The following is an 11468-nucleotide window of genomic DNA, read 5'->3' as shown; positions in this document are numbered from 1 at the left end:
AAAATACATTTTAGGAATCGGTATTATAAATGTTTTATGTTGAATATGAATCCGGTGTCTAATTATAAGTTCTATTCGACTCCAACCTAATCGATTTCGATTTGACTTTTAATAATAAACGATGAGCCACACAGGATAGATATTTTTCGACTAGAAAGTGCAAGCTTCTAAATCAAACGACGTTTCATATCTAATATGCACTAATATAATGTTTCCGTCGCTCGCTGAGAATTGAATTCAGGATGCGGTGAAATTTTACAGCAACAGTTCTTAACGTTTTTCTCATTACAACCCTCTTTACAAATATATATACATACTTTAAAAATAGAACATGCTCTTAGAAAATGTACTATCAAAATGTATACACATTAATTTCGCGATCTCAAAAGATTTGACGAATTTCTGGATTAAGAATCGCTGTAAGAAAGAATCGTTGTAGGAAAACTAAGCAAATGCCAAGAGGAATATAAGAGAGCTTGTGTGAGATGGATCCGGAAACGATAAATATATACCGTTAGAAGACACGCACATGAGTGTAATGCGTCTCGTTCATGGTGACGCACCACGCACCTCTCGCGCAAAGAGCAGGAGATAATTACAAGGAGCGTTTGCGCAAAGAAGCACGCGAACGGAAGAGCAGAATATATTACATCTACGTGGACAAGGAGGTAAAAACATTGGGGTGAATAGGTCTCGACATACAGGCTCGCTGGGCCACAAAGATCTTTTATACGAGCGTACGGCGTGGACGCGCAACATATCACTTTTCACTTTAATAATTCATTTAATATAAACAGTCGCACAGCGTTGAACATTTAAATTTCGAACAAGTTATAAACAGGTATCGCACCTGGAGAGCCGATTTCGCATTGATATCGACTCTAGCCATGGAATCTTTTTAATAATTTTGATGCACATCGAAGAAAACAGAAACTTAGGTCAGTAGATATACGGAAAATACAGTCGTGATCAGTGCCGTAACGAGGACGTGGCAAAGGCCACGGGCGTTGACCCGACGTGGTTTTACAACGTTGACCGACGTGACCTATGTTAATAGTATTTAATATATCGCATTTAGTAAAATTTAATTTGTTGCATTAAAGTTTTTAATTTTTTTTGTCATTATTAGATCACGGAGAGGCGTAAGTTACACTTGCCACAAACGCTTCATACCTTCGTTACGGCACTGATCATGATCAGCAAGATAGAATTTTATGGTTATTATTAATGTATCCATTTATCAGGGCAGAACTAATTTTCAAAGTGTACATACATATGTAGGTCAACTATCTATACGCGACTGCACGTGTATATAAACTTCAATAACATAAAACGTACGTGCATACATGTAAGACTTCATGTGAACGAGGTCACGAAGAATTATCTAAATCGATTGAATCATTGACATAATACAAATTTCACGATCAAACATATAAAGCAAAAATGAATACAATTGTTTACACCCAATAGAGTTAAATAAAATGAAACACAAAATTTGTTCGCAACAGCTAATTATAATCAATTGTAATAATACACATGTAGTCTATACATAAAAGACTACTGATACAAAGAGGAGCAACTAAATCCGATATGTCTGAAAGGATGAAATAAAAGAAAAGAAATCCAACAGTCCATTCAATACCTATGGCATTCGAATGCGGTACTATCGTAATTCAATGGGCGAAATTAACGAAGCGTCTGAATGGATACAGAATAATCCTGGCAGCGACGCAACGTGTGCCGAGCGAGATAAAGACCGGATCCTTTCTCGTTGACTGGGAAACCCTCACGGTGATTAAGCCGCGTCCGAAAGTACAGCGATGTGGCCCGTTCGGGTACCTATTCCAAACGACTAAGGGGAAAAGCTTGGAACGGGGAAAACCGAAATATCGACGAAATTGGCGTGGCCCGTCCGTCTGCACGGACGCTAATGCATTCGGTTCTCTCTCTTTCTCTCTATTCCTCTCCCCCAGACTTTCCGCCTGTTCCTTCCCATTTTCGACCGTAGAATTTTCCGCCTTCATCGTTCCGTCTGTCTTATTCTCTTGCATCATCCATAGGAGAAACATCTTTATCATCGTTTTATTCGTATCTTATGATAACTGCTTACAAATTTAAATATTTTTCTCGTTTCGAAAAGGAAAATTCTGAAATCTGTATCAACTTTCGTACGATGGGATTCTCAAAAAAATATTTGCCACCCTTTTTGTATTCTCTTGTAATTTTAAATACTTCTTTCTCCCAATTTCTTTTCGTTACGACACCTCTGGACGTTCCAGTGTTTCGCAAATGGTTCACGAGGAAAAATAGATCTGTAACGGAATACGGGAGCGACCAAGATCTCGGCCAGTTCCGACGAAAATCGCTTCGTGTTCCCGGTCGGAAGTCTCTTCCAATATACCCGAACGAAGCTCTTCATCGATTTTTACCTGGTGCACGGGAACGAGCTGTAAATTCACCGGGTATCGTGATGCACGATCTAAGAACGCGATAAATCCTGTTACTGGCACCGTGACTTTTCGTTTCTGCTCGTGTCGCGCCTTCGTAACATGCATTTCGATCCAAACCCCGACGAATTCTTTAAAACGACTGGTTCGAATCTTTTCTATGCTCGCATTTATTGGCAGAACACAGAGCGCGATGTTCCCTCCTTTTACTTTAGTCATTCATTCCCTTTGCTCCAAAAATACCTACTCTACTCGAACCGGCACTTCCGTGTTTTTCGGACAACATTAACATTTCATCAAGTAGAACATGCTCGCAATTACTCGCGCGGACGTCTACCATCTCGGAGGTACGAAATTCTTTTGCAGTTTCAAGGGAAACTAATTCCGCGAATCACAGTTTGCAGTTGCACACAGTCCGATCTTATTTCGCTCACAAATACGTTAACTCTCTATGGGCCCGCGTAACTTTGAGGTCACATGCTAATACATATTAAAAAAATAAATATGTATATTAATGTTACTAAATAATTTTAGTTTTTTCACGAGATGACGTATGAATGTCACAAAGTGAATTTATTATAATAAAATCTTTTTTCATCTGCATATATTATTTATATTTAAAAAAAATACAATTCGGTCCATTGAGGATTAAACCGATAGTAATCGCGTTTTCGTTCGACGTTTCTCGGTAGGTCTGCATATTCCTCGATTTTCAAAGATACTTTCGAAGAAATCGTCGATGTTCTATAAATTGCCGTTTGTTTGCGTGCAACAACCAGTGCAACTTCTCCCCCGTGTTTCGTTCCTTCTTTCTTTCTTTCATCCACACCCGCAGTATCTCTTTCTTTAAATGCAAAGTTGCCGCGGTCGTAACTTCGTTCGTACGCGAAGAGGCAAATGTTATTTACGAGGAAAGCCATCGCCGACAGCGGAACCGGCGTTCTTATTCGTCTCACGACTGTAGTAGTGGTCGTTGCCGAGGAACACGGCCTTAGGATTCCGATTGAAATTCCCTCTGTCCCAATCAAACTCCTATTTTCCGCGCGGCTCTTGTCATGCGACGATAATGGAAGCCAGCAGCGACGAACGACAGAGAAAGGGATAAAGAAAAAAGAGGAAGAGAGAGGAGAGACGGGGAGAGACGAACGGTCGAAGAAATCGAAGAAATGGACGAAGAAAGCCGAACCGTAATACCCGTGGAAAAATATATACATTACCAACCGGTGACAGCTCGATTTCCAACGAGTCGAGGAGCACCGATCGCGACTAACGTTAAAACACGTTTCGCAAAAGGAAGAAAAAAGGGCTTGAAACGTTTGCTAAAAAGATTGATTCGCCGCGAGGAATTGAACGGTCGTGAAAGAAATGAGAGAGAAAGAGAGAGATAGAGAGTCGACACCTTCGCGCGAGAGGGTTCGAATGCTCGATACAAAGGCAAAACTAACACAGCCCGGCTGCTAGCAGCTAGAGAGACCGATCGAAAACGGGCGCGCGTGGTTCGCGAATAACCGAGCATCGGTCGTGCGCAGTTTATACATACATATGCAGGGTTCACCGGGCTCGATCGTTCGCGGTGGCGGAGATTGGAAGAAAACAACGCGAGCATCGAATCCGGAGACAGCCGATCCGTATAGCGCGTAGCGTAGGCAGGTATACATAGTACTACACGCGCGTGACGATAGGCATAGGCACACGAGATATCCGCATTGCGGTTACACGAGCTTTTTAACACTTTGTGCCCGTGCAAAGTGCGAGTGTGTGTACGATACGCACCACCGCAGCTGGTAAACATCAAACTTGTGTGCCGGCGACTGCTGCGTTGGTGGGTGTCGTCCTGTGCAAGCACAAAAGCGAGACAGGGAAGAGGACAACGATTACCAGGGGTAAAGGGGGAGTGAAAGAGAGAGAGATAGAGGGTTGATAGTAGGGAGGGATTGACGGAGAGAGAGAGAGCGAGAGAGCGAGAGAGAGAGAGAGAAAATCCAAAACATGGTTTTAGGTTTGGACCTGGTCTATGTATGTATACACGTATGTACCCATGGTGGAAGATCGCGGGACTAAACGCGAGCGGAACGCTCGGTACGCTCCTGGAATTGCATCTATTTTCAAGAGAGACCTCAGTCTCCTCTGATAAGCTATATACGCGTATATGTACATACACGCTGCACCCACATTGCCACGGACGTAATGTGTATATCGCAAGGGGAGATGTCGAGATGCATGCGCGATCTCTCGTGAGAGTCGAAACCGATCCGCTTTGAAACTACTGCCGTTTCTCCCCGCGTCGCAACCACCTATCGATGAATAGGAAAAACAAACCCCGGTGGTTTGTCCGCGCGACTATTCTCGCGGATCATCTCTGATACCTCGCAAAATTTGTTTTAGGTCCGAATTTATAGTCGTTTTTCACTTCTCAGTTCTCAACTGCTTATTGCATATCTTTGTGTTTCGTGATACATCATTCATGAAAATCGAAGATATATTTTTAAACGTTTCATTTCGTTGTTGATTAAGATTTTTTATAATTTCACTAAAGCGTCTACGGTCATTATGGTAGGCTTTTAAATTTTAAAAAGTCTTAATCAATAATGAAATAAAACGTTTAAAAATATATCCTCGATTTTCATCAATCATGTATCTCGAAACACATACATAAGCAACAAGCAGTTGAAAACTGAGAAACGAGTATAAATTCCACCTTATTCGCGTAAAGGTGCTTTCATTTACCCACCTCGCAATTGCGATTTTCTGTTCAAACGCGACAACGCGTACGATTCGCCGCACGAATTCGATCGAATGTTCCTGCTGAATTCGAGGTTTCTTCAAAATTCAGCGCTTCTCATCGATAATCTGATACAGGATAAACGGAATACGCAGGTACGTCACCGTGACTTTAATTCCGCAAGTTAAATTACTGTGTTAAACATATTGTTTACACGTCACTGAAGCATACAATACCGATTGTTTCTTCTCAAAGAGTCAAAGACCATGTTTAATCATCGTCGATGGTCGACGGCAACGACTATCGATTTTCTTATTAAAAAAGAGAAGAAGAGAAATAGGTGGTAGAGGAAGGAAGGAAAAACGAAATATGATGCAAATTCGTCTCTTTATATACCACGAAGTTAATTTTGAACGGGCAGGGTGTCAGGATGTTGTCACAGTGAGGTCCGTGTCTGCAAGATTGGCAAGAGGACGAGGAGGCAGAGAGGGAAGAAGAGAGTTCGATTGATCGCGGTACGAAGGACGATCAGCCAGCGACGAAAACGACGTATCCCTGACCAGGCCTTGAACGGGTGACTTTAATCTAAAGGCGCGCACACACTTACATAGATGCATCCCTCGCGATACGCTTCTTCTTCTGTTGGCTATTTCTTACCCTTCGTTCGTCCTTCAGCGTATAAAGTTTTTCCCCGTGGCAAAAAGAATTTTATCCGGCAGTCGGTTAACGTCAGTTTTACGAATCGGCCGACCCGACGACCCTGGCTTCGCGGCTCCGTGGTCCCTGAATAGAACCGCTTTTTTACGAACCAGCGTAATGGCTCTAGGTAGGAAGCCTGGACTGCAAAAAAACTGTTATTGTCGCGATAACTTTTCTTTTTTCCCTCTGCCTCTTTTTTAATACGCCGCTGTCCTTTCACCGCGATATATTGGCTAGCTTTTCCATTTCCTGAATTCGTCCTGTTTGAAAAGTACCTCTTTATTTATGGTTTCATTCTTTCGTGTACACAAAAACCTTCTACAGTTTATTGGATACTCGTTTACGCTAAACGTGCAGGAATTAATATTTTCATTCTCGTCTGCTTGACCCAAACACGTGCTAAAAACAAGACGCGAGCGCGTTTGATCAGGAATACACAAAGAACGCGTTTAAAACCAAGGGGAAGCGGAGAGTCGACATGGTAATCTGATGGCCGGGAAAAAAATAGAACGGTCGGTATTTTATCCCTTTAAACTCGACAGGAACGTCGAAGAAACACGGAACAACCCTGCTAGGAGGAGATCGAGAACAAACGGCTTAAGGTGGCCACCCCCTCGTCTCCTCGATTCTCTCCTTTGTCCAGGGAAGATCGTGTTATCGGTCGACAAAATATTGTTATCGTGCCGTAGCGATGGTGAATCACTGATGCGAGAACGCGCGCAGCACAAAGGGAGCCGTGCAAAAGGAAAGTCGATAACGATTGACCAGTAAACGTATTGACGAGAAGCACCGACGCGATGGCCAAAGTGAAACGGAACGAGAAATCGTGGCGGGCGTAAGACTTCCAGCTCCAATACGCCACGGGATTGCGACGCGTATGACCATTCGAAAGTTTCCACGTAATCGAAGTTATTCCGCCACTGTTTCGCATCGGCATGCTGCGTTGTTCACAAGATTATGCCCACTGAACAAAAACAATTCAAACTAATATTTTTAAACCTGTTTTTCCTTTTCAAATACACGTATTTTCTTTAAAAAAGAAAAAAGGAAAAAGAAGGACGAGACTGAAAATAAAAGGAATACGATATATCTACCATATATTTAACCTAATTAGAAATTAAGATGATGCAGAATATTTCAATTGTACAAAGAACGCCCAGCTAGATAAAAACCAGCTATCTACGCGAGAATAATTTAAAAGAACTTTCTATTTCTCCGTTATTGTAATCAATTGACAAAACATTTTTCCCATCCCTAAAAAAAAAGATATTCCATCCTGGTTTCAGCTACTGTTGAATTTACCGTGCCGAAGTAATGCGGTCAAAGAAACTACGAATCACGTATACACTTATCTTGCAGACGCTGTAACTACCCTAGAGAATCGGATGACGCGTTTTGCATGGGTTGTTTTAAACGGAACAACTTTAGAACTAAGTAATATGTATCGTGTTAATTTGACGAAAGTACGTCGAGGAGAATCGTTGAATTTCACTTTAAACCACATTTCCGACGAACGTAAAGGACGCGAGACGCTTAAAATAAATTCACTGTAATCGTATTAGCTCTTGCTCGCGTCAAGATCGCCTGAGATTAATTCTGTACGACGATACGAACCAACGAATTCGAAAATTACCCGGAATCCGATGAAACCAACGGCGATGGGAGCGAGTACGTATGTAACGTGAGAGCACTGGGTCATTTTCAAAATCTACGAGCCGTGCTTTCGATCGTCCACTTGTCTGTGTACTCGACACTACTCTAAGAACCTATGTCGATAACAAATACATGGAAAAGTCTTTTATCGGGAGCACGCTTAAAGGTTTCAGATAACCAATAGACAATTTAAAGGGCAAAGTTCTCGTGCGTTTCCGAGGGGAAAACAACCGACTCACAAAAAATAGAAGATGAATGAAGAAACAGAAGACTTTAAAGAGCAATGATAATTCGGCGAAAATCTCGTAACGCACGGACGTTAAGCCTAGAAGGCGAATGCTCGCGTTCTTCTCTTAAATTACTTTAGTACCGAATGAAAATGGCTCGTACCGCACCTTACACCTAAAATCAATACGGCCCTGAATCCCGTTCCCATTATCAAAGATGCTGGCTGCTGTATACGGATACGATTGCTCCCACAGTGTCGCCCATTGATAAATATTCCGAGGATGCGAGGAGAACAATTGCCGGGTAACGACGTCGCTCCGTGTCAACTTGCACCGATCTACTGACTGAGAAGACGAAGACGCTTTTGTTGCAGCCGAGCACGTAGCGAACATTAGCGCGTTACATGACGACGATTGTAAGAGCTGACGATAGCGTTCCAAGCAGACGGGTATTGCATCCTCGGAAAAAATTTAGCTCCGGATCCTACAAATCACAAACATTCTTGGCACGCAAACGCGATACGTGCCACCCGTTCCGAGTTCAACGCACTCATCGCATTCACTGTTTACGAGTTACATTACACAAATATTTTTCAAAACGTAATCCATGGAAATTCGATTTTTTCCGAATGCGAGGTACATTTGCCAGATCTATTTTTATTAGATACGTGAACGCACATTTGTACCTCTTCGAATTAATGGAGTATAAATACATGCCTTTGTCTTCTAATCGACGAAACAATTTGCAGCGGTGTCGTCGACACCTTTGAGTTTACGTGTGCCATTGCGTGCGCATCAAACATTTATTGCACACGTACGTGGCCTCAGATTAACCGGGAATTCGATGCGATTGTAAGTACAGGTACTAGAGAAACAGATTTCAATCGCAGCATGAACATAATAAGCGATCTCGATTTACCATTTTGGAGGCATCCCTTGAAAAAATTATACGAACTCGGGATACGCTGATCCGTCACGCGCCGAGTGAATGAAAACTCGCTAGCATGCTCCATTCTAAGCGTTACCCTCGTGCTGCGCCGGGACCATTACTAATTGTAAGTTCACACAGAAAAATCGCTTGACACCGAACGCGCACGCACTTCTTCCAAAGTACTCTTTGAAGTCGATAATATGACAAAGATGTTTTGTTTGAAAGAAAACCATGCGAAAAACAATATAAATCCTACGGTAACTGTGCGTATCGAAATCACAAACGTTCGTCACGGAGGATAATGAACCCCACAGCTTGTATCGGTTCAGGGAGAAAAAAATTAACGACTGTGAAATACATTTATGTGTCCGTCGATGAAACCAAAACGATGCTGCTCATTATACTTACCGCAATGCAGTCATCTCCACGCTTGTATCATGCAGAGGTTTCCTCCTTTGTCGCTGCGAGTTTCGTGAAACGGGGGTTGAATAAGGGCTGCTGCTGTCCACGACAGGAACCACCGCATAACCAAGAGTCACGTTTCTCTATCAGCACATCGGTTTTGCAGAACGTCACTTTCTACACCGCACCACACGCGTCTCGATCGAATGTACGCGACGAGTCACCGTCTGCTTTCTCAAGGGTACGTCCAGCAGCTGCAAGAAACGCGGAAACAGAATGTTTTTCGAGCTTGCAGAGCCGCCGAATCGATGTATGATGTTACACTTCCCAGCTGTCTTTTTTGATTCTGCGGATGTGCCCGCCGCTATCGCCATCTGACGACGACTGTGGCAGACCATTCCGTTTCGAAATTTGCCGGGAATTATTCAAATTAAACGATTACATATAATTAATTGGGTGATCAAAACGTAGATGAACGGTTTTCGATACAAAATTGTATACGAGAATAATAGAAAAATTAGTGAAAATGTTTTTCTTTATTAAGTAGTCATGAGTCATGATATATTGAAGTGGGTATAAAATGTATCTAACTTTTTTAAACAGATTATACAGCATGATATAATTTATTTATATATGTAGGATTTAGTTTGCATAATATCATAGAACATAATTTATCTTATAATCTTAACCCTCAGATATCTTAGCATTCTGTAGCCACACGGGTGCAAATTGAAATTTTGATTTTCTATAGCTCTGTATTTGCAATGACAATGAATCGCGACGCAATGAATCCGAATTATCTTACGGAGTAAAATTTTCCGACATCATAACTTTGTAAGCCAAAAAAAAAATTTTTTTTGTAACTAAAAATTTTCAATCAAAGACGTTTTTGAAAATTTATCGGTCTAATTTGGCTGTAATTTTACACCTGTGTGGTATCTGAGAAATTAATGTAGACCAAAGTTACAAACATTTTGTTTGCATATTCTATTGCCGTCAGTACAGTAAAAATACAGGCATCCTTGTAATCGATATACATATATTACAAGATATATGCTTCTATATTTACATTACATAAGTAAAGAGAGGTAAATCGAAGTTGTAATAAGCCACGCAATTTTTTCTTTTCCTTTCTTCGCCTTACATTACAATATGCATATGTTGATAAAATCATTTGTGTATACATGACATTAAATATAAGAAATTAAGTCACTTTATTTGCGAACTTCAATCAAAATTTTTATTGAAATAAGAATAAATAAAACTTTTCGGTAAAATATGTGAATCCTAGTGTAAGAGAAAACAATTAAGTAAATATGTAGCTGTCTCGGAAAGTGGATGATTAATAGCTCCAGCTTCCTCGACTAAATTCTCGTAACAAAAATATTACACGAATTTCAAACTGTACTGCTTTTTTGAACATATTGTTTCATTCCCAATAAATGATTAATACAAGACACAGAAAATCGAAATCGAAAATCAATATCTAAGGCCATATAATTTCTGTCATAATAATATTTATTATCTAAACGGGACGTATCTGTTTACAATAAAATAAGCTGTACAAATAGGATGGAATGTTTCATTAGCTTTTTTAAATGCTAAGTATTCTTTTAGAATGCTCGCCACTTTAATGAAATAACTATTATTGTACAGAACAGGCATTTACAAGTAACTGTAATTACTGCATGTCTGATTATTAACATCATTCTATTGACATGCATGGTATATCACTTTTGATAAAGAACTCGACTATGCCCATTTCCTCATATATTGTCAAAATGTACAAATAAATTTTGCTTTTCAAGCAAATTCGCTTCAATTTCGTTTTATCTTATTTAATGCTATATATATGAACTAAGCACAGCACAACGTGAATTCTTAGAAGAACATACAAGAAGAACATTATCCTATATGCAAAAGTTTTGATTTATTGTATAAGTGAATCGTATAACAGATACGTCATTTAAAAAAAAATAATTTACATTCAAATAAGCAGATATCAAATGAAATAATGTATTTCATAATAAATACAATTCAAAATAAAAGAAATTTTTAATTCTTCTTGCTACATCTTCTAATAACATACATCGTTTTCCAAAACTCCCTTTTCTTTGTACATTTTTTACGACTATATATTTTTAATCAACAAAACGTACTTTTAATGATCGGTACTATAAAAGAAAATACTTGCACGTATGAATTAAACAGATTAAATTCTTTTATGTAAAACTGGGTAAAAATGCTTTTTTTATTTTGAAAGCGGTTATGAAATGAAAGAGGTGAGTGCTAAATGGTCTCATAATTCTTCAAGAAAATACATTCTATATTTACTTGTATAAATCCGGAATATCATATTATAGAAAAACTTGCTTTAAAATGAATAA

At 40.0% G+C, this 11468-nt stretch overlaps 1 protein-coding gene across 3 annotated transcripts in view; it reads right to left on the bottom strand.

The window, feature by feature from the left end:
* Sema1a (semaphorin 1a) overlaps positions 1-9407 on the bottom strand; it is a 172382-nt gene extending 162975 nt beyond the window's left edge. For all 3 annotated transcript variants that reach the window (XM_018033611.2, XM_018033612.2, XM_026817941.1), the window contains exon 1: positions 9088-9407. The gene's annotated coding sequence lies outside the window, so the exon portion shown is untranslated. The remainder of the gene's footprint in view (positions 1-9087) is intronic.
* Positions 9408-11468: the final 2061 nt, after the last annotated feature.

This window comes from Ceratina calcarata, unplaced genomic scaffold, assembly GCF_001652005.2.
Source record: "Ceratina calcarata isolate Rehan_Ccalc_2016 unplaced genomic scaffold, ASM165200v1 scaffold72.2, whole genome shotgun sequence".
Taxonomy (NCBI): domain Eukaryota; kingdom Metazoa; phylum Arthropoda; class Insecta; order Hymenoptera; family Apidae; genus Ceratina; species Ceratina calcarata.
This window is presented reverse-complemented; position numbering and strand designations above follow the sequence as displayed.